This window comes from Schistocerca piceifrons, unplaced genomic scaffold (assembly GCF_021461385.2).
Source record: "Schistocerca piceifrons isolate TAMUIC-IGC-003096 unplaced genomic scaffold, iqSchPice1.1 HiC_scaffold_851, whole genome shotgun sequence".
In the NCBI taxonomy this organism is placed as follows: domain Eukaryota; kingdom Metazoa; phylum Arthropoda; class Insecta; order Orthoptera; family Acrididae; genus Schistocerca; species Schistocerca piceifrons.
In genome coordinates this window covers 124706-152031 of record NW_025729115.1, presented here as the reverse complement: position 1 = coordinate 152031, position 27326 = coordinate 124706, and the positions used below count along the sequence as shown (strand labels likewise).

General features: G+C 40.4%; 1 protein-coding gene across 2 annotated transcripts in view; it reads left to right on the top strand.

The window, feature by feature from the left end:
- The window catches only part of LOC124771004, a 114679-nt gene extending 97584 nt beyond the window's left edge, over positions 1–17095 (top strand). For both annotated transcript variants that reach the window (XM_047249260.1, XM_047249261.1), the window contains one exon: positions 16227–17095. The gene's annotated coding sequence lies outside the window, so the exon portion shown is untranslated. The remainder of the gene's footprint in view (positions 1–16226) is intronic.
- The last annotated feature ends 10231 nt before the right edge of the window (positions 17096–27326 follow it).

Sequence of the window (27326 nt, the reverse complement as noted above, 5' to 3'; positions counted from 1 at the left end):
GCAAAGGTGGTGGTGGGGGGGGGGGGGGGGGGGAGTGGAAAAGGAGAGAAGTAAAAAGACTGGGTTGCAGTGGTGGAATGAGGCTTTTGTAGTGCCGGAATGGGAACAGGGAAGGGGCTGGTTGGGTGAGGACAATGACTAATGAAGTTTGAAGCCAGGGGGGTTATGGGAATTTATGATATATTGCAGGGAAAGTTCCTACCTACACAATTCAGAAAAGCTGATGTTGGTGGGAAGATCCATATGGTACAGGCTGTGGAGCAGTCATTGAAATGAAGGATGTCATGTTTGGCAGCATGCTCAGCAATAGGGTGATCCACTTGTTTCTTGGCCACAGTTTGTCGGTGGCCATCCATGTGGACAGACAGCTTATTGGTTGCAGCACAGTGGTTGCAGCTTAGCTAGTAGATCGCATGACTGATTTCACAGGTAGCCCTGCCCTTGATGGGATAGGTGACTTTTGTGACCGGATTGGATTAGATGGTGATGGGAGGATGTATAGGACAGGTCTTGCGTCTAGGTCTATTACAGGGGTATGAGCCATGAGGTAAGGGGTTGGGAGCAGCTGTTGTGTATGGATGGACGAGTATATTGTGTAGGTTCGGCGTACAGCAGACTACCACTGTGGGAGGGGTGGGAAGGGTAGTGGGCAGGACATTTCTGATTTCAGGGCATGACAAGAAGTAGTCAAACTCCTGGTGGAGAATGTAGTTCAGTTGCTACAGTTCTGGGTGGTACTGAGTTACGAGGGGAATGCTCCTCTGTGGCTGGACAGTGGGACTTTGGGAGGTGGAGGGAGACTGAAAAGATAAGGCACAGGAGCACAGGATATTTTTTTTTACAAGGTAGGGAGGATATTTAAGGTTTGTGAAGGCTTCCGTGAGACCCTCAGTATATTTCGAGAGGGACCGTTTGTCACTGCAGATGCGATGGTCACGGGTGCCTAGGCTGTGTGGATGGGACTTCTCAGTATGGAACAGGTGGCAGCTGTCAAAGTGGAGGTATTGTTGGTGGTTAGTAGGTTTGATATGGACAGAGGTACTGATGTAGCTATCTTTGAGGTGAAGGTGAAGATCTATGAAGGTGGCTTGTTGGGTTAAGTAGGACCAGGTGAAGCAAATGGGCGAAAAGTTGTTGAGGTTCTGGAGGAATGTGGCTAGGATGCCCTCACCCTCAGTCCAGATCATGAAGATGTCATCACTGAATCTGAACCAGGTGAGGTATTTAGGATTCTGGGTGTTTACGAAGGATTCCCCTAGATGGCCCATGAATATGTTGGCATAGGATGGTGCCACGCGGGTCCCATAGACATACCTCGGATTTGTTTGTAGGTAATGCCTTCAAAGGAAAAGTAATTATGGGTGAGGATATAGTTGATTATGGCAACTAGGAGGGAGTTTGTTGGTTCGGAATCTGTTGGGCGTTGGGAAAGGTAGTGTACAATAGCGGTAAGGCCATGGGCATTAGGGCTTTTAGTGTAGTGAGTGGAGAGCTCTCCACCCTGCTCACTTCCTACTTCCACCTTGGAGTACCACCGTCCACCACCACTATAACAACCTCCAAACCTTCCCCATGCCCCCTCATAGCTGACAAACCCTGTCTCGCAGACCTACTACACTTACTCCACTCTCCAAAACTCTCTCTCCCACCACCACACAGAATCCACAACCTAAGCAGACCTGTTACACAGTCATGAGCCTTTCCTCCAGAAGCCTTAGCCCCATAAAAATATCAGTCCTTTCCAAAGGTCTCACCTTTTGCCCCACTCCCAAATTCAATCATGCAGAACTTGCCAAAGAATTTTCTTCCTTCTGCTGGTCCCTAAAGTGAAAACACTTTTTCGCCACCAACCCTACCAATCAGACTCAACCAAAGACCAATGTTGAACACTTCCTAACTCAGTTCACTCTTGCATCCAAATGTGACCCACCCCTACTGCCCCTAGATCACCCCCTGTTAACTGTCCAAAATTCCTTAACCTGGAACCTTGCCTCACCATCATTCACTAAATCCTTCAACATGCAAACTAACCTTACATTCACAGAAAGAACCACAGTCCACCATCTAAAAACTGAACCTGACCTTATAATCCTACCTGCGGATAGAGGCTCCACCACTGTTGTTTTGAACCACAAGGATTACCTGGCAGAAAGGCTCCACCTGCTGTCAGATACTTCCAGCTACAAACCTTGCCACAGTGACCCCACTCCAGAAATTCAGCAGTATTTCCAGTCACTCCTCACATCCTTAGGCCCATCCCAGAACCTCTGCCCAGAGTTCATCTATCTGCTCACCTCTACCACTTCCCGCACTCCTACCTTCTTCACGCTTCCTAAGGTCAATAAACCCAACCACCCAGGACGCCCTATTGTGGCCAGTTACTGTGCTTCCACTAGAGAATCTCTGCTCTCGTAGACCAACACCTGCAATCTATTGCCCGGAACCTACCCTCCTATATAAAAGATACCAACCATTTCCTCCACCGGCTCTCCATTGTTCCTGTCCCTCTGCCTCATGTTGCCCTGCTCGTCACTGTTGGTGACACATCCCTTTATACTTACATCCCTAATCCTCATGGCCTTACTGCTATTGAACGCTAACTTTCCCAATGCCTGACAGATTCAAACCAACAACCTCCTTTCTAGTCACCATAACCAATTATATCCTCACCCACAATTGCTTTCCCTTTGAAGGCATTACCTACAAACAAATCCGAAGTATGGCTATGGGCACCCGCATGGAACCATCCTATGCCAACCAATTCATGGGCCATCTAGAGGAATCCTTCCTAAACACCCAGAGTCCTAAACCCCTCACTTGGTTCAGAATCATTGATGACATCTCTGTGATCTGGACCAGGGGTGAGGACACCCTATCCTCATTCCTCCAGAACCTCAACAAATTATTGCCCATTTGCTTCACATGGTCCTACTCAACTCAACAAGCCACCTTCCTAGAGGTTGACCCTCACCTGAAAGATGGCTACATCAGTACCTCCATCCATATCACATCTACTAACCACCAGCAATACCTCCACTTCGACAGCTACCACCCGTTCCAAAGAAAAGAGAAGGGGAAAGAAATATTCAGGTGCATAGGCAGCATAAAAGGCATTTATAGAGCTGGAATGGGAGCCAAGAAGGGGTAAGCAGGTGAAGGCTGGGCTAGTGAATGTTAAGGCCGGGGTCATTGGGGAAGTGGAGGACAGGTTGCCAGGAGTGTTCCCACCTGTGTAGTTCAGAAAAGCTGCTGTTGGTGGGAGGAACCCAGATGGCACAGGCTGTGAAATAGTTGTTGAAGTCAGGGATATCATGTTGCTGTTGGTATGTTCAGCAGCTGGATGGTCCAGCTGTGTCTTGGCTACAGTATGGTGGTGGCAACTCAACACAGACAGACAACATGTTAGTGTTCATACCCAGGTACAGTACCATACAATGGTTGCAGCTAAGTTAGCGGATTATGTGGTTGCTTTGACAGGTGGCTCTGCCTTTGATGGGATAGCAGATGCCTGTGACAGTACTGGATTAGGTGCTTCTTGGAAGATGTGTGATACAGGTCTCGCAGCTAGATCTATTGCAGGAATATGAACCATGGAGCAAGGGATTGGGAGCAGGGATGGACAAAGATGTAGTGTCAGTTAGGTGGGTTATGGAATGTGACACAGCATGGCGTAGCGGTAATAGTTTGCTCGCAAAAATTCCAAAAGATTGCTGGTATGCTAGCAGCATTGCAAGGTCAGAAAAATATTGACCCTCTGTTAATTTTGAAAATAATTCATTAGGAGGCACCAACAATTGAGCATTCACACTATTTTTGAAGTCCCCACAAATGTGTAATGCTCCACGCTGTTTATGAACAGGACTAAAGGTGTGCCCATCTGCAATAAGCAATTGAGAACAACTGTTTTTAACTTTCTAAGGGATCCAATTCTTACAGAGTCCACAGGAAAAATTTTGGTATTGCCGACTCTTTAAATGTAATGTGGGAAAAACATTTAGAAGCCATTCCCAGGGCTGGAGACAAGATTCAAAATTGATTGGGTCGAGTGTTGGATAGAAAATCCAGAGGCTGTATACATATCCAGGAAAAAAAGAAAAAATTTTCCGGTGAGGGTTCTGTTACTACAAAGAAGGAAAGGTTCTGGTTACATGTTGTAATGGATCCGGAAGAAGTGTTATTTTCTACCGGATTTGTCGATACCAAATCTAATGAGGGAGGTTGTAAATGTTTTCTTATATTTTTGTCAGAATATTTCTTTTGTGAATTGTAATTTGCTTTATTTTATGCTAACTTGCTTATATGTTTGAGAGTGACAGCATATTGATTAATATTAGTAGATGTGACGAAGAATATAAAAGAGACTGGTTACAAGTAGAAGCTTGTGTGTTGTGTAAAATGTCTTTGATGCTGGAGTCGTCTTTGACCGTAGTCAGTCAGCAGTCAACTCTCGGTGTGTGTGACGGTGGAACAATGTGCAGGTCGCCATTATAATAACTTGCAAGTGAACAGGAAAAATGAATAATGTTACTAATTTCTTTATATAAACATCAAGAAGGAACCACATTCGAAGAAATGGTATTTGAAGCTCACTAAAAATGAGGCAAACACATTGAACCAGGTCATTTCTGCAGCCGACGAAACAGCATTGTGGAATCGTACTTTTACTAGACGACTGAAGCCAACACAGAAAAGTCAAATATCATCTTATAAACATTTCACGGAAAAGTGAGTACTGTCACGAAATATGATAAATTCAAGTATATAAAAATAGTGAGCATATTTCAATGCTTACACATTAATTTCAGAGCTGTCTGGCCTATTTTCAGAATTTCATGATGAGCATAAGCCCACAGCATACCTGCTACCAATTATAAGGGTTGATACCTCTATTGGAGATATGTAAGCTGATTAAAAATTGAGTCCTAGGACCCTGTATCAAAGAGAACTAAAATAGTTTTGCTGGCAGTGTAAGATCGCATGAAGGTGCACTTGACTCTGAGATGTCATCTATTTGCTTTTGTGCACTCGACTGCTGACAGAATGGCAGTCTCAGACAAACATTTGCTGTAAGACGCGGGCATGAACCTGTTTGACAGACGTCTTTATAATGTGGACAACTATGTTTAACATTGTGGCAAACCCACAGTTACCACTACCTTTCGCTGCCTGCCTTGCTCTAGAACCATAGGCTGTGCCAGCTGCACACACAGCTGACCACGCTGGCACACCTCAGATCTTACTCGAAGCACTTGGCTAAGGCTCGCTAGCTGTCGATGCAGAGATCGACACCAGAGGCTCCACCATCGGCCTTCAGCACAAATCTGCACTGGCTGTATGCGCTGACTTAAAACAGTGCCACCCATGTCAGTGATGTCTACACTTGTTTGTATCTATGCTGACACAAATGTCGTGGCATCAGTCCATGCTGTACTGGCAGCTGTTACTTATTGTGCATCCCTCAAGATTTGGACTTTGTTACACTGCTGACTTTGTATCAGCTCGGGCAGTTTCATGTTATTGAACACTGTGCTGTCATGTTTTGTCGTCTACAAATAAACTGATTATAAAAAACCAACATTCATTTGTGTTGTATGCCACAACACAATTGGTGACTGTGGACTGACCATGTTTGCGTCGAACATTGAAAATGGGCGTGCAAATTTTGGTTCTCGAGTATCACTTTAGAACAATGAACGTTTCAGTGAGCTACAGACCTTGTCTGCTGAATGGTCACCAGTGTTTCCTTCATTCCAGTCACCATGGCAGAACTATCTCTTTTCACTGTTACGTGATAGCTGACGGCTCATCAAGCAGAAAGTCTTAAGCATATTGAGGATGTCGTGGCCTCAGTACTGCAGCAGCCAAAGGTCAATCCATTGCCATTCCCGCCACACGAGGAGAAATCAGAGGACTGGGACTCTTATGAACAAAGGCTGTGACAGTGTTTTAGGGTGTGTAAGGCAAATGACTATGATGCTGCTAAATCCCTTTTCTTGTCATGGACTCTGCCACAAACTTATCGGTTGTTGTGCAAGCTGTCCTCTCTGATGGAACTTAGTAAACTGACTTTCAGCGAAATCCTTTCTTTGTTAAGTGCTCCCTATCTAAGATACTGTCGTGATTTCTGTTCACTTCGAGTTTTACCAATATTGCAAACAATCAAGTCAATCCTATCAAGCTTGGGTGGCTGAACTCCAGAAAGTTGTGAATGCAAGTAATTTTAAGCGTACCACCAAAAAAATTTATGCAGAAGGCATGATCAGAGGCACGATTGTCTATGCAGCACCCGCTAGTGTTTCAGTTAAAAGCTTTACAAATTGGTGACCCTTTGTCAGATGGAGTATTGCATTTAGCAAAGTCATACGAAGTCACACAAGCAGCGGGCCTCTGCTTAGATTCCTGGATGGACATTGCCATGGTAAACAGTGAAGCCAGACACATGGCAGATTTGGCAGCCAGTGGTGACATTGCGACAGTATACAAACTACATCACACGCTTCCCTCCACACAGGAACAGTGGGTCTCACACTGTCGCAGGTTGTGACAGCCTTACCCACCCTGCCTGGACCGTTTTCAGAAGCACGCTAGAGACAACTCTCTGTTCCAGTGGGTGGATTGCATTAAATGCACATGACAGGGTCACATTGCATGTGTTTGTCAGGAAGCTGTTCCTGTCTCATGATCACAAGATCAAATGGATGTTAATGTTGTATGTTCCGCACAATCCATTCAAGGAGGTCCCTGTGATGAACTGTACATTTCACTGTGATTGGCTGGATGGACAGTCAGCTTTCAAGGTGATACAGGGGCTGCTGCCAGTCTCTTCAATTTTCAAACATATTTACAATTTGGGGCATCCATACAAAGAGCGCCCATATCCGCCCGTATCCAAACTCAAGCCATCAGTTTATCAGTTGGTAAATTAAAACAAGCAACTCATCCCGTTGAAAGATTAATTTTGCCATGGAAGCCATTTACAAAAATGGAACCCAGGGACAACTTTCTTAGTCATAAGCAGTTCTGATACTGAGAACCTTTTTGATCTGGACACATTGACGTCTTTTAGATTTTCCAACAGTGACACAGTAAACACGGTCTTACCCACAACTGGATGTGTTCTGCACCAAATTCCGTAACATTTTTTCCTTTTGGTCTGTGAAAAGCAAAGAATGTCGAAACGCACATTTTGCTGAAACCTGTGACAGTACCAGAGAAGGAAAGTTGCTACTCACCATATAGCGGAGATGCTGAGTCGCAATAGGCACAACAAAAAGATTCACACAATTATAGCTTTCAGCCATTAAGACCGAAAGCTATAATTGTGTGAATCTTTTTGTTGTGCCTATCATGACTCAGCATCTCCGCTATATGGTGAGTAGCAACTTTCCTTCTCTGGTATTTTTACATTCCATCCTAAGCAAATGTGATTTTTTTAAGCCTTCAGTTGAGTATTGAGGCAACATCCGTTCCCATGTAGGTTTTTTTACCAACTCTGGAAATTTCAAAGCAATTGCATTCGTGCCTAGGCCGGCGAACCTCTAACAGCTCCAGCCTCTGGGAAAAATTACTTATTATGCAAAATTCATTCCAGCATAATCTCGGATAGCACATGCTTTACATCACTTGTGTAAGTCTTCATGTGGTAGGCTGCATGTGAAACGAAATTCCAGGATCTCAAACAGTGTCTACTCTCAGCATCTTGTTTAGCAATGTTCCTACCAAGGAAACATAGTGGTTGCAATGGATGCATCGGACCACAGGATGAGGGCTGTCTTGATGGTTCAGACCACCCCATCACGTACACTTCAAAAACCCTCACCTCTATACAAATAAAATAGACTAAATTGAGAAAAAAGTATGACAATTATGTTCGCTTTGGAGGCATTTCATGTCATCCCTTATGGTGCCAAGTTCCAGCTGGTAATGGACCATAAGCCATTGATCTCATTGTTCAACACAACAGCTGACATCACAGATTGTACTGCTCATCGTCTCCAGTGCTGGGCATTGTTCCTCTCATGATATACCTATGACATCCATTTCAGAACCATATCCTAGTGTGTAAATGTTAATGCTGTTAACCGACTACCCCTGGGGCTGGACTACATGTTTGATCAGGAGGAAACTCTGTGCTTCTTTGTGGATGACGAGACGCAACAAGCTGTGGACAATTTTCCCATTACGGGAGTGTGCATCAGTGCCACCAAAGAGGCGTACTCCGTTCTCAAACAGGTTTACACCTTCATCTTGAGAGGGTGACCAGAGAGATTGGCCAGGCAACAACCTACAGCTCTTTCCCAGTACTATGGGCTGTGACACTGTAAGCTTTTAGACAATGGTGTTATTCTTTTAACCACAGACCACACTGTGCCTCATGTTGTGATTCCATCAGCCTTACGACAGCAGATCCTACATTTGCTGCATCAGAGGTATAAGGGCACTACAAGGGCAAAGCTGCTCGCTCTGCTTCAGACATCCACTAAGAAATAGAGATCATCATCCATTGAGGCACTAAATGTGCAGAACAGCTTCACCTTGGCCAGTGCCCACCAAATCTTGGGAATGAGTGCATCTCAATTTTGCAGGCCCATTACTGAATACCACATGGCTCATGATCATTGAAGCTTTATCCAGATTCCCATATATTGTCAACTGCCATAAAATCACAGTGGAATTCACACTGACGATGCTGTTGTAGATTTTTGCCATTGAGGGTGTGACGCAGACATTGGCGACTGGCAACAGTCCACAATTTCTGATGGAGGCCTTTGAGAATTTCTGCACTAGAAATGGAGTGAAGCACATCTTTTGCTTCCTTTTCATCCCCAGTTGAATGAAAAGGCAGAGAGGTTCATTCAGACATTCAACAGTAGATGAAGAAATACATCCAAGATTCATCCACTTAAGATGTCCTGACTTTATGTAAGTTCATATTGGGCAGTGTCATTTGGAAGCTCTTACACAGACTCCAACCCCATTCTCTACTACATTTACTGCTGCCTGCACCCATCCCCTCTGTTCCTCCCGCCTCTCCAAAGTTCCAGCCTGGTGGCATGCGATGTGGGCCTGGGGATTCGGCTGACAATATCATTGGGTTCCAGACACCATTCATCGGCAAAAGAGGCCGCAGATTTTTACGATTGAGTCTGGAGACTGCCAGTCATCCGACACCAGAACCAGCTCTGTGGTTACACAGCTGTACCCCATAGCCTTTTTCTCCCCTGTTCTTCCACCACACCCAGTTTTCCCACTCTTTGGCAGAAGAAGAGCTTATCCTGCCCCCATCCTCCTCCACTTGCCACCTCCATTTCCACTGTTAGCTGTTCCAAGCTGCGACAGCCACAGGGGTGAGTCTGGCCTTGCCACCAGCTTCCCCATCCAGGGATAGATAAATGCTTCGGATTGAGGTACCACAGCTGGGCATGTGCATGGAGGGTGTACCGGCAGAGTGTCTGCCACTCTCAGGCCTAGATGTCGTCAAGGTATTGCCTCCAGTTTCCACCACCTGACCTGTGTTCCCACCACTGCCATCCAGGCCTCTTTCAGCCTTAGATTTGATTGCCTGCAGACCAGGGTATCCTGGAGCCGAGCTGTCGTGGGGGCTGCAGAAGAGATGCTCTCCACATTGTGTGGGACTAGGTGGAGTGAGGTCATCGCTCCCCTCAGCTCCCTCTGCTCCACCCCCCCCCCCCCCCCCTCCCGCCTACACACACACACACACACACACACACACACACACACACACACACACACGTAAACTTGCATTTTCTTGTCATGTCTTTTAAGTCTGCCATCAATGATGCATAACTGTCTTATGTTATGTTGCGATGTTATAGAACATCTAAACAAATGGCAGCCCCCACATTCATTTTTGTTACACAATGTTCACTTAAAAACAAGTGAATAGTGGTGAGGAGCGGTGCTGATGGTCAGATAAAGAGGACAATTTTTGCACAAGATAATAGAGCTGTGGATTTGGAAATAATAGCAAGCATTGCTGTTGCTCAGACCACTTAATGTCACTGGAAATAAAATGCTAAGAGCTTCATTGAATGGCTGGAAAGCCAGATTTACCAGATATGGTTTCAGCTGTGCAGAATCTGTCAGCTTCAGTACAAGCTCGTCCTGCTGCTCAAGCTGTTCTTTCCACAGCTCAAAAAACTGCATGTCCTTCATGCTTGAAATGCTCAGCAGGACTGCCTGGCTAGTCTTGTTCCGACATGGGGTGGGTTGCAATTCCAAGAAGTCCTTGTCACCACTGTAGTATGTCTGCTTTTTTAACAACACACATTTTGTTAAGCACAAATTATGTAAAAATAAATCACAAAAAGTAATAGTTCCCGACTCTTCTGGAAATGCACACAGTGAAGAACTCCTGTGTGTGGATACCTCTCGGCCGTTATAGTACTTTGAAAGTTCATTCAAAAACTTATATGTCACTGCAGGATAACATTGCTTACTGGTTCAGCTGGGAAGCACTTGAATACAAACCACTTTATCGGTGCACCCATATGCCATTGGTTCGTTCACTCAAGACACAACTGTTTCTTGAACACTACACGAAGACAGTACTACACTGTACAGACAGGCAAATCTGTGTGCCAGACAACTGTCAACATTAGGTAACAGTGCAGTCAAAGGAATTATAAGAGGAAGATTATCAACAAACTTCCATTCACCATAAACCAAGACATTGGGAATCCTTACTAATTCAAAAGAAAATTAAAAATGTACCTCATTGGCGACTGTTTCTACGAAATATGCATGTCTAGATTCAGAAATTGGAAAGTTCTGTTAGCTCCATGCCAAGTAGCAGTGTTTGTAATGAAGCTACATGAAAGGTAGTAATGTACTGCAAATAAGCCTCACCAAGTACAGATGCAAGAATTATTTTTTTGAAAAAGGTTATAAACAGCAGTTTTGTAGTACAATTGAGAAGGAGGCAGCTTATTTCAAAGTAGCAGCTTCCTTTCTAATTTCTGGATTTGGTTTAGATAGCGTAGGTGTGAATATAATTAAGCAGTGTAGCGATAGTTTACTGTTAATACAGTGTATGATATAGTATACAGATTAACAAGAGGCTAGATTGCTTCTCATCACATAGAGTAGCCATTGGTTGCAGAAGGCACAATGCAGCTATCAAGCTAAGTCCTTCATCAGACACAGACAGCAGAACTCGGACACATTCACACGAACATATCACACGCACACACACATGGCACTAAGGCCTAACTGTGTCTCACGTGAGCAGTGATCTTTGCTGGGATGGGTAGTGGGGACACAGAAGAGGTGTGGGGTGGAGAGGCGGAGCGATAGCAGGATACGGGTGCGGAAGATGCTAGTGCCACCTTGGGAGTTTGCAGGGATGTGATAGACAGATTAAGGTTCTACGATTAATTTATCTTTTGTTGGTGTATACCTTGACACTTTCTACGTACTTAAAGGTTCTCTTTCTTGATGAAATGAATAAGTGGATGGATGAATGAAGGATGTCCATATAGGCTGAAAACTGGTTCAAAATATAAAGTAATACTGTAGAACATCTCAGTTCATGATTTCTATTGATAAATAAATATTGTACCTTGAAGTTTTAAACAATATTGTCATCACCTGAAAATTGTGAGCAGCTGTTCCATTGAGATATTTCCAAGTTTCAGTGACACAAAATGCTGTCTAGTAAGAGAGGATATATTATTTATAGCTAAGAACAGTCCTGACACTTTTTGGCTTTATATTTCTTTTGTAACTTTTTATGTACACTTTGCCTTGCTGGATAATGCATTGTTACAGTTATCTCTTTTGTACTGGCTTTATAGCACATTCATAAAGTATCATAATACCCAGTTTCTTATGTAGTTCAGCTGTGTCAATAAGACAAGGTTAACTGTGTTTGTTGATACAAGAAAAACAGTTTTTGCATTAAATGAATAAGGATATAACACGTATGCCTTCTGAAGCAGATGATATACCTGTGTGTCATTCTACGGAGATCATGCAAGAGAACTTGTTCCCTTCTATTAGTAATGCATCATAGGTCTCTGGAACAATGAAGGTTACTTCATGATAGGGAAAACATACTGGACGTTCTCGTTATCAAAAAGGGTTGCCAAACTTATGCAGGCCTGTGTCGCTGATGTAAACCTGTAGAAGAATTATATAACATGTTCGATACCCACACATCTGTGTTTCTGGAGGATGAAAATCAGTTCTACAAAAACCAACATGTATTCTGTAAATAGAGACCTTGTGAAACATGGCTCGTTGTGTTCGTCAATGAAATCCAGAGTACCATAGACAAAGGCATCTAGGTTGAAGCCATGTTCTTAGGCTCTTGTCAGAGTTCTGCATTGCCATTTAGTGAACAAAATACAAGCTTATCGAATATCAGACCAGATTTGTGACTGGATTCAGTATTTTTCAGGAGGTAGAACTCAATGTGTTATTCTGAACGGAATGAAACTGACAGATGTAGAGATAATTTCTGGAGTACCCCAAAGGAGAGTTATAGGGCCATTATTGTTTGTAATATACAGGGTGGTCCATTGATCGTGACCGGGCATAATATATCACGAAATAAGCATCAAACGAAAAAACTACAAAGAACGAAACTTGTCTAGCTTGGAGGGAGAAACCAGATGGCGCTGTGGTTGGCCCGCTAGATGCTGCCATAGGTCAAATGGATATCAACTGCATTTTTTTAAATAGGAACCTGCATTTTTTATTACATATTCGTGTAGTACGTAAAGAAATTCGTGGTAGATGGCGCTGTAATAGTCACATACATATGGCTCACAATTTTAGACGAACAGTTGGTAACAGATAGGTTTTTTAAATTAAAATACAGAACGTAGGTACGTTTGAACATTTTATTTCGGTTGTTCCAATGTGATACATGTACCTTCATGAACTTATCATTTCTGAGAACGCATGTTGTTACAGCGTGATTACCTGCAAATACCACATTAATGCAGTAAATGCTCAAAATGATGTCAGTCAACCTCAATGCATTTGGCAATATGTGTAATGACATTCCTCTCAACAGCGAGTAGTTCTCCTTCTGTAATATCCTTCAACTTTACCCACAGAAAGAAATCAAGGGACGTCAGATCTGGTGAACGTGCGGGCCATGGTATGGTGCTTTTACGACCAATCCATCTGTCATGAAATGTGCTTTTCAATACAACTTCAACTGCATGCAAGCTATGTGACAGACATCGCCATTTTGTTATGCCGTGAAACATCTTGTAGTAACATCGGTAGAACATTACGTAGGAAATCAGCATACATTGCACCATTTAGATTGCCATCGATAAAATGGGGGCCAATTATCCTTCCTCCCATAATGCCGCACCATACATTAACCCGCCACGGTTGCTGATGTTCCACTTGTCGCAGCCATCGTGGATTTTCCGTTGCCCAATAGTGCATATTATGCTGGTTTACGTTACTGCTGTTAGTGAATGACGCTTTGTCGCTAAATAGAACACATGCAAAAAATCTGTCGTCGTCCCGTAATTTCTCTTGTGCCCAGTGGCAGAACTGTACATGACATTCAAAGTCATCGCCATGCAATTCCTGGTGCATAGAAATATGGTATGAGTGCAGTCGATGTTGACGTAGCATTCTCAACACCGACAATTTTGAGATTCCCGATTCCCGCACAATTTGTCTGCTACTGATTTACGGATTAGCCGCGACAGCAGCTAAGAGACCTACTTTGACATCGTCATTTATTGCAGGTCGTGGTTGACGTTTCACACCTGGCTGAACACTTCCTGTTTCCTTAAATAATGTAACTCTCTGGCGAACGGTCTGGACACTTGGATGATGTCGTCCCAGATACCGAGCAAACATAGCACATGCCCGTTGGGCATTTTGATCACAATAGCCATACATCAGCACAATATCAACCTTTTCCGCAGTTGGTAAATGGTCCATTTTAACACGGGTAATGTATCACAAAGCAAATACCGTCCGCACTGGCGAAGTGTTGCGTGATACCATGTACTTATACGTTTGCGACTATTACAGCGCCATCTAACACAAAGTGAAAAAAGTGGTCCAGCTAAAACATTCATATTTCTTTGCGTACTACACGAATATGTAATAAAAAATGGGGGTTCCTATTTAAAAAATGCAGTTGATATCCGTTTGACCTGTGGCAGCGCCACCCAGCGGGCCAACCATAGCGCCATCTGGTTTCCTCCTTCAAGCTAGACGAGTTTTATTCTTTGTAGTTTTTTTGTTTGATGCTTATTTCGTGAGATATTTGGCCTGGTCACTATCAATGGGCCACCCTGTATATAAATGGTCTAGCAACGTGGGAAGTTCCGTGAGTCTTTTTGCAGTCAGTGGTGTTTTGTATAGGAAAGGAGCAATGATTGGTGCAGTGGCTGGCAGTTGACCATGAACATAAATAAATGTAACATAATATGTGTAAATAGCCAAAGAGATCCATTACTGCTTGATTATGCTACTGATGAGAAATCATTGGAAACCGTATTGGTAACAACCATAAAATACCCATGAGTAACCATCCAGAGCAACCTAATGTGGAATGACTGCATAAAACAGATTGTAGCAAAAGCAGATGCCAGGCTGAGATTCATTGGAAGAATCTTAAGGAAATGTAATTCATCCACAAAAGAAGTGACTTGCAAAACACTTGTTTGATCGAGTCTTGGGACAATCATGGATATGCTCGAAAAACTCCAGTGGCAGTCACTACCAGAGAGGTACTGTTTTTGAAAGTGAGCATAATGTTGGAATTCCGAGAGTGTGTGTTTGAAGAAGAGTTGAGCAACATATCACTTCATTCCACAAATGTCTTGTGAAATGATCATGATGAAAAAGCCACAGACATTATAAACAGCCGTTCTTTCCATACACAATTTGTGAATGGAACTTATAATATGATAATAGTACCATCGCTACCCTCCATCACACACTATAAGGTGGCTTCAGGAGTAGAGATATAGATCTAAATTAGTTCGTACATCATTTTAAGATGCCTGAAGATGGAGGCCTTTGGCTCTGAAATTGGTAGTCTGTATATTTGAAATTTGAAACCAGTAACTACTGCAGAGTGAATGAAAAAAAAGAAGGGAATAAGCAAATATTCATTTTTCTACATGAAGTGTTTGTCATCTGAAGTGCCCACAGTCTTCCATCATCATGAAAGCAACAAGATTTCCCCAATTCTTTGGTTTCTATGAATGTGTAACTCAGCATTGATCTGTATTCTGAGATCTGTGTTTGTAGTTTTCTGTGATTGCTTCCTTTTTGGATTGTTTACATGTGGTAATATTTTTTATTGGTACAATATTGAACAATAGTGAACTAATAAACATTATTTACTGTTAGTTTCTGTTGATTTCACTGTGGGTGCATGGCGAAACTTTATTATATTGGGGTTACCATAAATCTCATGGGCTCAGTCTCCACATGAACTCGCTAGTACCCATGTTACATTCCTGTTCCTATCCCATGCACCGTCTGCCTCCCACAAAAGATGGTTGGCGCATTGATTTATGTGTAAGTCATTAGTCAGCCACTATGTCTTGACTTTGTGTTCCATGCATTTTTTGGTCTGATATATTTTAAACACATTCGTCTCATATAGCATTTTTAAGAGCAGTGATAACCATCCAAAAGAAACAAAGAAACTGATAAAAGAAAACAACATAAACATCTAAGGTGAACAATGTGCCATTTCATTTTTCTGAATCAAAATCAGTTTTATTATCTCATTATGTACATACATAAATCACTATTTTAATGGACATCAGACTCACAAATAACATAATTGAGACACACATATAGTATCAAAAACTTAAGTTAATCTTAACTTACAGCCACTTGTACTAGTTCATCAGCTTAAGCTTACTCTCCAGAGTTAATTATGTCACCACTTAAGAATTGTGGAACTGAATAATGACATTTTTCTGCTATGATAGCGTGTAAATTTCTTTTTAGCTAACCCATTCCATCCAGTGACATGAAGTTGAAAAATCTTGCTCCATGTGAAGAATGTGGCCAAGGTTTTCTAAGTCTGAATTCCAGACAAATTTCCTGTTTGCATTGGCTGATCCTAGTTCCTGAATTATTGATTCAAGTAATTTTTTGTTTGTAGAAACACACAGTCTACAAACTCTCAGTAATTAATTTACACCTTTTTGTTATCTATATACAACAGTAATGGGTGTTTTCTTTTTTTTTTTTTTCAGATTGTTTTCATACATGTGCTACAAAACAGAACGTCTTTTGTGTGACTGTAGCATATAGACTTAATGTTTGAAAATTACTGGCAGTATTTAGTGGTGAATGAGGCTACCTCCTTTCAGAAGACAGGACTCTAGAGAAAGTGGAATCAGTTGCCGGTCCATGTCAAACAGCCAATATTATCACAGAAAACTGGTTTTATACAAAATTTATGAAGATAGTGGCTTAGTGAAAAAGAAATTTGTGACATAGAAATTGTCAATTTTTTAGAGAGAATTTTCTACTCAGAGACTGGTTATACGGTGATAGACAGTCTGTTACTGTGACACAGTAATAGCACTCCAGTAACTTTTTTACTGGTTTTTCATATCTTTCATTCAGTCTCATGCATAATATTAAATATTTATACGTGGAACAAACAGCGTTGTACCTCATTTTACGTACACTGTTTGATACAGAGAAATTTATTATATTTTGTAGCTCAATATGCAAATTCCTTATCATTGGTCTTTAGTATCACAAGTTTTGTATTTAAGAAAATTGCGTGCAATATTTTCTCATCATTTGCTGCTAGTTTATTGATGCACTGACATTTAATCTCGTCATCATTTATATCAGGTTTTTAGTACCTATTCATATGAATTACCTATTGTATAATGACTTGGCATACAAGCACCTTCAGTGATTTTATGTGTAATTTATGTTGTTTTCTGTCCATTGGGCGAATGTGGAAGAAAATTACATTCCACAGTATTTATCAGAATTTGTGTGTCTACTAATTAAAGAGAGATTGTGTGCGTGTGTGTGTGTGTGTGTGTGTGTGTGTGTTTTAATTGTCAGCTGTTGATTAATAAACTATAACATGGCTTAGTTATTCCTTACTAATTAATAATGCTATTATCTCCTTGTTTTTTTTTTTACCCTGAAATTTCCGAATCCATCAAGATACAAATATTTACACATGACAGTGGTTTTACGACCTTGACTCAATTGATGGTACTTATCTATAAATTCATAAGTGTTATTCAGTCTGGGAATTAACACAGCCAGTTTCTGACCTAAGAATGAGAAAATTATTACAGCTGTCAAGTATTGGATTTTCCTCACATTTCGTATATACTCTATAATAGAAGGAAAGTTGCTACTCACCATAAAGCAGAGATGCTGAATCGCAATAGGCACAACTAAAAGATTCAAACAATTATAGCTTTCGGCCATTAAGGGCTTTGTCAGCAATAGACAGCAGCAGTCTCAGATAACTGAAATTACACTGCAATGTGGTTTCAGTTATCTGAGACTGCAGACATGTGTGCAAGTTGCATTTTTGTGTGTGTGTGTGTGTGTGTGTGTGTGTCTATTGCTGACAAAGGCCTTAATGGCTAAAAGATATATAATGGCTAAAAGCTATAATTGTGTGAATCTTTTTGTTGTGCCTATCGCGACTCAGCATCTCCGCTATATGGTGAGTAGCAGCTTTCCTTCTCTAATATTGTTACATTCCATCCTGGTTTTTCCATTGTTTGATTTGCATATATTCTGACTTTTATTAAGGGAAAAAGAGAGAGAGAGAGAGAGAGAGAGAGAGAGAGAGAGAGAGAGAATTATGAATGGTACTGTTGCAGTTCATTGGGTAAAAGTTTGAATGCTGTCCACTAACTTATTTTGAGGCATATATTGCTAATATTTGTAAAGAAAGACAGAGGAATGAAGAAAGCACATTGGCACCTGGTTTTTAGCAGCCAGTGACATGTTAATAGTATGATTTTGTTTCACTCATGGGAAAAGTAAGTATTAGTTTCTAATGTGATGTCAGCTTCTAAATACTGGCATTCAGAATGCAAGCAAATGATACTGTCTTTGCAAAAATTAGTTGGAAGCGCATATGAAATTAGTTAACACAGCCCATGAATGACCCGCTGTGATTAGTCAGCACAGTTCTAGGATGTATGTTGTTAACTTGCTTTCACTGTTCACTTTGTTGACTGCAAATAAAGCTATTGCTTTCCAACATAACACAGAGCTTGTGTGACACTACATATCAGTCTGTCAGCACTACCAAGATTTCATTTGAGATTTCTTAGCTTAGTCTTACATAACAAAACTATCACCTTCAATCCAACCTAGACTTCAGGCTACACTGCAGACTAGTTTACTTCCACAGCCAAAGGCTTTACATTTCAAATGAAATAATTAATAAACGTTTCAGTATATTACCTATATAGACATCAATGGCAAAACTGTGAATGTGAGGTGAAAACAGAAAGTGAGGAAAGGGCTGAGCTGTCCACACAATGAGAGCAATTCATATTTGGCAACATATGATGGTCATCCACTTTAGATTTTGTAATTGGCTACTGCTTACCATCCTCCCATTACCTGCATCCAACCTGACATGGAGATGCACTGCAAACATCTAACCTATATCACATACAAATGCAGAAGTTGGAAACTGAGGAACAGGCAGTGGCATCATATCTAATTGAGGAACTTTTAGATATATTGCTTTGTACTGGAGCATGCATTAGAAATGTGGTCCAAGTTTGAAAGAATAGTGGACTGTGCACTGGATAGATATGTACAAAGAGTACTCTAAATTATTGGTCCCTTATGTAGCTCGCTTTTATTACGAATCTCACTATTGCACAAGTCCAAACCAACTAAAAAAAGTGCAGGTGAATCCTGTATATAAGAGGGGTAAAAGGACAGACATGCAAAATTACAGACCAGTATCCTTAACATTGGTTCGCTGCATAATTTTTGAACATGTTCCCAGTTTGAATATAATAAAGTTCCTTGAGACAAAAAAAGCTTCTGTCCACGAATCAGCATGGTTTTAGAAAACATCACATCTGTGAAACTAAGCTTGCGCTTTTCTTGCATGACATCGTGCGAACTATGGATGAAGGGCAACTGGCAGATTCTACATTCCTAGACTATCAAAAAGCATTTGATACAGTGCGCCACTGCAGATTGTTAATGCAGGTACAAGCATACGGAACAGTTTCCCAGGTATGTGAATGGCCCAAAGACTTCTTAACCCAGTACGCTGTCCTCGGTGGCAAGTGTGCATCATAGACAAGGGTACCATCGGGAGTGCCCCAGAGAAGTGTGATAGGACTGCCCATATTCTTTGTATCCATGAATGATCTGATGGACAGGGTGAGCAACAATCTGCGGCTGCTTGCTTATGCTTTGGTGTATGGGAAGGTGTTGTTATTGAGTGATTGTAAGAGGATACAAGATAACTTAGACAAAATTTATAGTTTATGAGATGCATGGCAGCTAGCTCTAAATGTAGAAAAACTGTAATATAATGCAATTGAGTAGGAAAAACCGACTCATAATGTTCAAATACACCATTAATAGTGTGCTGCCTGACATAGTCATGTTTATTAACTCTCTGGCAGGTGTGCTGATTTTCATTACACGAGTGGATGTGTGGCATACTTAATACTCATGTAAAGAATGGCTGTCATTATGTTATCAAGATAAACATCTATGAGCAAGATCACAGTTTAATCTTAGTTTCATTAAAAATGACAAAGTAAACTTATATGAGCTAAAACATTGCTAATTAAGCAATAATTAAATAAACTTCCATTGTATCACTCCGTTGCTGCATATAAGTGTTACCTCACAGTAATAACTTACTCTAGGCATTAAAATCACAGTTACATCAGATCCCAGTCAAACGCTTGTTCAGTTACTAATTATCTCATTGATAACTGCCTCATTATGAGATTGTGTTGCTAGCTTAGAATCTGCTACATTTTCTTCCACAGATCGTAAATTTTTTCTCACATAGCTTGCTATTTATTTTATATTACTGCTGCTCACTTGGACATTTGACAACACAATTTATCACTGTGTTTGCTGAGGCAATAATGAAGGAATAGGTATGGGCATACAATTGTAAAACGACAAGGGAATAGTACAAGACAATGTTATTTGTGGCTGGCACAATTTATACATAGGCGCACCTGCTGGAGGGTTAGATAACGAGGCATAACATTGCAAAGCAGTATGAAATGGGACGAACTGTAGGAAAGGCGAAAGGCTAACTTCGATTTATTGGGAGATTTTAAGAAAGTATGGTTTACCTGTAAAGGAGACCACAAATAGAAAATAGTCTGACCAGTTCTTGCATAATGAGTGTGTGTTTGGGATCTGCACCAGGTCGGATTAAAGGAAGTCATCAAAGCAATTCAGAAGCTAGATTTGTTACTGATAGGTTCTAACAACACGCAAGTACTGTGGAGGTACTTTGGGAGCTTAAATTAGAATCCCTGGAGTGAAGGTGACGTTCATTTTGAGGACAACTATTGAGAAAATTTATGGATACGGCATTTGAAGCTGACAGCAGAACGATTCAGAACATTGTGTATAAGGACCATGAAGATAAGCTAAGAGAAATTAGGGATTGTATGGAGGCATATAGATGGTTGATTTTCTGTCGCTGTAATTGTGGAATGGGAAAGGAAATGACTAGTACTGGTGCAGGATATTCTCTGCCATACATCGTACAGTGACTTGAGGAATATGTAGATTTAGATGTAGCTAGCAGAACAGTTCGTGACAGGAGAGACCCACCATGGTATATAGCCACTGTGAAGAAATTTATAAAGAAACAATGACTACTGCATAATGGCTGTAAAACGAAGCACTGAGCTATATACAGAGAGATGCTGAAGGTAACACATTTAGCCATCAAGAGGACAATGCATGAAGCCTTCAAGAGTTACTACAACAGGATCTTATCAAAAGATCTCCCTCTCTCTTCAAAAGAATTTCTGGTCATCTGTAAAGCCTGTTAGTGGGACCAAAAATATTGTTCAGAAATTGAGGGCATCAAACCAGAAGCAGAAATGCTGATCTCTGTTTTCAAATGGTTGCTGCACAACTGAATATTCAGGATTATTCCCGTAATTTAATTTTTGTACCACTGCAAACATGAGCAATATAGATATTAGTGTAAGTGAAATTGAGAAATGGCTGAAATCGTTAGAATAGATTAAATACAGAGCCCAGTGGAATCCCTATCAAATTCTATACAGAATTTGCGGTTTGAGTTAGGCCCTCTTTTAATCACAGTGTACTGTAGATACCTTGAGTAGAAATCTGTGATGCATGTGAGAATGTCATGGAGATGCTGAAATTTCTGAATTGATGAATGCTTGAAGATCAGTACAAACTACCCCAAGAACGCCTATGCAGCATAGTTCAAGAACCAATTTAAGAGTTGAAGTTATGAATATGCTACAACTTCTTACATACCTTTCTTGTAGGAATCGTGAAGGCAAGATTCCCACACTCCATTTGTGAATGGAACGAGAGAAAGCCCTAATGACTGATACAGTGGGAAGGACCCACTGTCAGGCACAGAGTGGATGTAGGTGTAGAAAAGGTTACTAATTGTAAAATTATTGTTTTCTCTTCTTTTTACACTGCCACACATTTTGTAACATTGTTAATCTAAATGCTGCGTCACCCATTCCTATACTCATTGTGATTAGCGAATGACATCCCTTTAACAATATTTGTCACAAATTTAATTCAACTGATTCTGGGAAACCCACAATCTTAGTACATAATCACTTTTGTATAGAAACATAAAGTCTTTTGTGGTCATAAAACAATATTGGCTGCTGGATTGCAGAACAGACAATATTGTTTATTTCCATCAATATCTTGTATCCCTTGACTACAAAAGTAAACTTTGATAACCTGATGACAACATGAAAATTGTGAGAGTGGTGGTCCAGTTGGAGTTACTAAGTGCACATGACATAATCAGTCTTTTATTTTGTCTTTACAGTTCTTGAGCCTTTACTTTGAAAACATGCTTTGCAGTTTTGCTTTTGATTTATTATAGCTTTAGAATCAAAAATTTTTCTTTTAAATGTACGTGTCATAAGTCTGTTGAATTTGTTCTCAAACAACTTTTGCATCTCTACACAAGAGTAGAATGACAAGTCTTCTGTTTTTTTGTTCAAAAGATCAAGGAATTTTGTTAAGCAACATGACCAATGATCAAAATTCTTGTCAGTTGTGTGCAAAGTTTTGAACAATTTCAGCCTGCATTTGATCGTTGGAAACAGTCTTACAGGTTCACAATTATTGAACTATATGAAATAAAACTGCCATAACTTCTGGATGGTTTGCGTTAGGACATTCAGACTGCATGGTTGGTCACAGAGCATGATGGGAATTAGTATGTGCTTTATGGTTTGGTTTAGTGGTGAATCCCATTTTGATGTGGAGGGGTTCATCAATACGCAAAACTGGCTCATTTTGGAACTGAGTATCTGCATTTCGCGATCGAGGAGTCTCTTCACCCTCATCGGGTGACTGTGTGGTGTGCAAAGTCCAGTCACAGAATAATTGGTGCGATATTCCTTGATGGTATGGTGACTACTGAACGGTAAGTGAAGGTTTTGGAAGATGATTTCATCACCATCATCCAAAGTGACCCTGGTTTCGACAAGATGTGGTTCATGCAACAAGACAGAGCTCGACCCCATCGAAACAGGAGAGTGTTTGATGTCCAAGAGGGGCACTTTGGGGACTGCATTCTGGCTCTGGAATATTCAGAGGCCACTGGCGTGGGCCTAGATTGGCTACAGTATTCTCTTGATCTGAACACATGTGACTCCTTTTTGTGGGGCTATATTAAAGAAAAGGTGTACACCAGTATCCCCAAAACCATTTCTGAGCTGGAAACAGCCATTCAGGAGGTCATCAACAGCATCAAAGTTCCTACACTTCAGAGGGTCAATCAGAATTTCTCTTTTCGTCTGCACCAAATAATCGTCAATCATGGTAGGCATATTGAAAATGTCATCATCTAAATGTATCTGTAGTGACGTTTACATGTTGAATAAAGTGTGTGCATGCCGTAGTTTGCAATTAATTTACATTTTTTTTTCATTTAATTCAATAGTTGTCAGCCTGTATGTAACATGTGCAACAAGTTTCACAGAACTGTATTAAAACAAGTATCCCAATTACAAAATTAACTTTTTTTAAAGCGAGTCAAGATCTAAATGAACACTGATGCAAGATATCCCTGTAGACGTGAAACTTGCTCTCAATATGTTGAACACCATTATCTACTGGAGAAATGAACTAAATCATGTTTACACAAGGGCTACAAATTTCTTAAATTCTACAGTCTGCTCGTTATGTTCTAATAGAAGACCATTATGTTCAGATTTGTTGACTGCTTAACTGGAAGGTATATCATATGAGGAAAAAAATGTGCAAGCATTCAAATATTTTTTTTAAGTTTATGTAATTAGATTAATTCGAAGCAAACAGGTAATAATAAAATACCCAGAAGTAATGCGAGATGCGGTGTATAAATCCAATAGAGGGATGAAAAAAGGAAATGCACCTGGGGATAACTCTGTTGAAAATACAGTTGGTTAAAAATGACACTATAGTAATACATCAAATTTTCAAATTTTATTTTCTGCTCATGACACCTTTGGAGATCTTTGGAGAAAAGAGAACCACTTGTATGAATATCAAGATCTCAGATGGAAAACCCGTCCTAAGCAAAGAAGGGAAAGCAGAAAGGTGGAAGGAGTAGATAGAGGGTCTATACAAGGGCATTGTAAATGAAGGCAATATTATGGAAATGGAAGAGGACATAGGTGAAGATGAAATGGGAGATATGATACTGTGGGAAGAGTTTGACAGAGCACTGGAAGACCTAAGTTGTGACAAGGCTCCTGGAGAAGACAACATTCCATTAGAACTACTGATAGCCTTGGGAGAGAGCTAGCCCTGATGAAACTCTACCATCTGGTGAGGAAGATGTATGAGACAGGTGAAATACCCTCAGACTTCAAGAAGAATATAATAATTCCAATCCCAAAGAAAGCAGGTGTTGACAGATATGAAGATTACCAAACTATCAGTTTAATAAGTCACAGCTTCAAAATACTAACGCGAATTCTTTACAGACGAATGGAAAAACTGGTAGAAGCTGACCTCGGGGAAGATCAGTTTGGATTCCGTAGAAATATTGGAACACGTGAGGCAATACTGACCCTATGAATTATCTTAGAAGATAGATTTAGGAAAAACAAACCTACTTTTTTAGCATTTGTAGACATAGAGAAAGCTTTTGAAAATGTTGACTGGAATACCCTCTTTCAAATTCTGAAGGTGGCAGGAGTTAAATACAGGGAGAAAAAGGCTGTTTACAATTGGTACAGAAACCAGTTGACAGTTATGAGAGTCGAGGAGCATGAAAGGAAATCAGTGGGTGGGAAGGGAGTGAGGTAGGGTTGTAGCCCATCCACGATGCTATACATTGAGCAAGCAGTAAAGGAAACAAAAGAAAAAAAATGGAGTAGGAATTAAAATCCATAGAAAAGAAATAAAAACTTTGAAGTTTGCTGACATTATAATTCTGTGAGAGAGAGCAAAGGGCTTGGAAGAGCAGTTGAATGGAAGGGGCAGTGTCTTGAAAGGAGGCTATAAGATGAACACCAACAAAAGCAAACTGCGGAAAATGAAATGTCGTCTAATTAAATCAGGTGATGCTGAGGGAATTAGATTAGGAAATGAGACACTTAGAGTAGTAGATGAGTTTTTTATTTGGGAAGAAAAATAACTGATAATGGTCGAAGAAGGGAGGATATGAAATGTAGACTGGCAGTGGCAAGAAAAGCGTTTCTGAAAAAGAGAAATTTGTTAACATCAAGTATAGATTTAAGTGACAGGAAGTGTTTTCTCAAAGTATTTGTATGGAGTGTAGCCATGCATGGAAGTGAAACATGGACAATAAATAGTTTAGACAAGAAGAGAGTAGAAGCTTTCAAAATGTGGTGCTACAGAAGAATGCTGAAGATTGGATGGGTAGATCACGTAACTAATGAGGAGGTTCTGAATAGAATTGGGGAGAAGAGAAATTTTGTGGCACAAGTTGACTAGAAGAAGGGACCGGTTGGTAGGACATGTTCTGAGGCATCAAGTGATCACCAATTTAGTATTGGAGGGCAGTGTGGAGGGTAAAAATTGTAGAGGGGGACCAAGAGATGAATACACTAAGGAGATTCAGAAGGATGTGGGGCGCAGTAGTTGCTTGGAAATGAAGAAGCTTGCACAGAATAGAGTAGCATGGAGAGCTGCATCAAACCAGTCCATGGACTGAAGACAACAACAACATGCATGGACGACATCGACAAATTACAATATTATTTGTGCACATAGAGAAGTTATTTTACAAAATTCCACAATTAATTTATACAATAGTTATGTGGTGATATCAGAATTAGTCAATAGATATTTCTTGTTTCACTTTTGCCATAATCGTCAAGGCTCTACTCCACAGTGTGAAAAACTGGTTCATATTTCGGCAGGCCCTGTCAAATAGTATTATTACATAAGACAAGTAAAGATATAGTATGTTATTTTTTATACACATGATGAATCTGTTGCCTCCGTGAAAGACCCACCGATGTATAAATCCAAAACTTAACGCCACAGGTAGGTCTATGACAGAACTCACCATTCACAATATTTTGTCTATTTGGAATAATCGGTTTAAACTCAATAATATTTGATTTTTCTGCATTAACTTTAAAGTTGTCTCTTTCAAAACCAGCTTTTGCCTAAAGTTTTGAAACTCTTCACCGTCACCACAATGGAAATCTGATGGCATACATAGCAATCAGGTGCTTATTATTGAGAGAACTTGGTAAATCATGTATACAAAATACGAACAGAAACAGATGTAAAATGGAGTCCTGAGAGACACCAAAATGTATATTTCTTCCTCTTGACCATCTCTCTATTATTTCTTCATTATCACATATAGTTCTGCACAGTGTTGTCTACGTTTTAAACATGTTTCTAGTAATTGCACAAGTTTTCCAGTGACACCACTCATTGCAATTTTTGGTTAGAGAGCATGATGAGGTGCTCTGTTGTAAAATTTGAAGAGGTTCAAGAATAATGTCCTTGCTACTCAAGACTTTTCATTTATTTTTTGGAGTACGTAACATGGGAGTCAAACTACTACGTAAAGCATTCTGGAAATCACATAATGTATCGGCACTGTTGCAGTGTTCCAAAATGATGATGTTGATTTTTTGTGTCTGGACTAACAGTAAGCCGCAGAAAGTCATTAGTAAATACTGTAGGCAGTGTACTGCAGTTCCGTCTGTTAGTGCACTTTCAACAGCATCTATAAAGCAATCATTAAAATATTACTAGCTAGAAGGGGATCAGAAATATCATCATTATTCACAGTTAATTGTACATTATTAATTTTAGTTTCTACTGATCTTATTTACAATTGATTAGCAAGACTTCGAAACATTATCTGAGCTTTGTGTCTGTTAGCTGATTCTTTTTACTTTTAATCTCCTGACTTAACAGAACAGATTTTGCAGTCCTCGTAGAATTCTTTATACAGGGTTGTCAGAAACAGTCTTAAAAGCTTGTAAGAGTGTAGCAGGGTAGGTTGTGCTGAGAGATAATGGTTGAGAAAAAATTCCATATGTTGTGTCATTTCCGAGTTAATTAGGATTGAAATTAGCCAATCAGGCTATTGGGCACGCAAATTCAAGTGGCCCACCAGAGACAGTGTTGCCAAACACGTTCTTCATTTGGTTCCCTAAAACCAAATGAGAGCAGTACAAAAATAGGACATAGGACAGTAGTAAGGATCGAGCCCAAGCCAAAGGCTGACCAGTCTCGTGCACTATCATCTACCGTATGAGAGCAACTGAAACTAATTGTATTGGTGAGGCTCCTTGAATTGGGAAGCACGGTGGCCTGGTTGGCCAATTTCAGTGCAGATTTTTTTTCTTACAGGTATTTCTCAGCGCAACCTACCCACCCACAGCACTTTTTCTGTGGTGGATATAAACTTATTTTTTCTCAATTGAATGGCAACACCATCTTTATTATGTGCTTTGCATAAGATGTTACTATGTTATAGCCTTCTAATTTAAATTAATGAATGTTATGTAGTAATTTTTTGTGTTATGTGCCAACTAATACATGTGGGACCATTCCTGCAGTAAATGATTCAAAAGCATCAATTTTATCACGTAAGCCTTGTACAGAGTAACACAAAAAGTTAGATT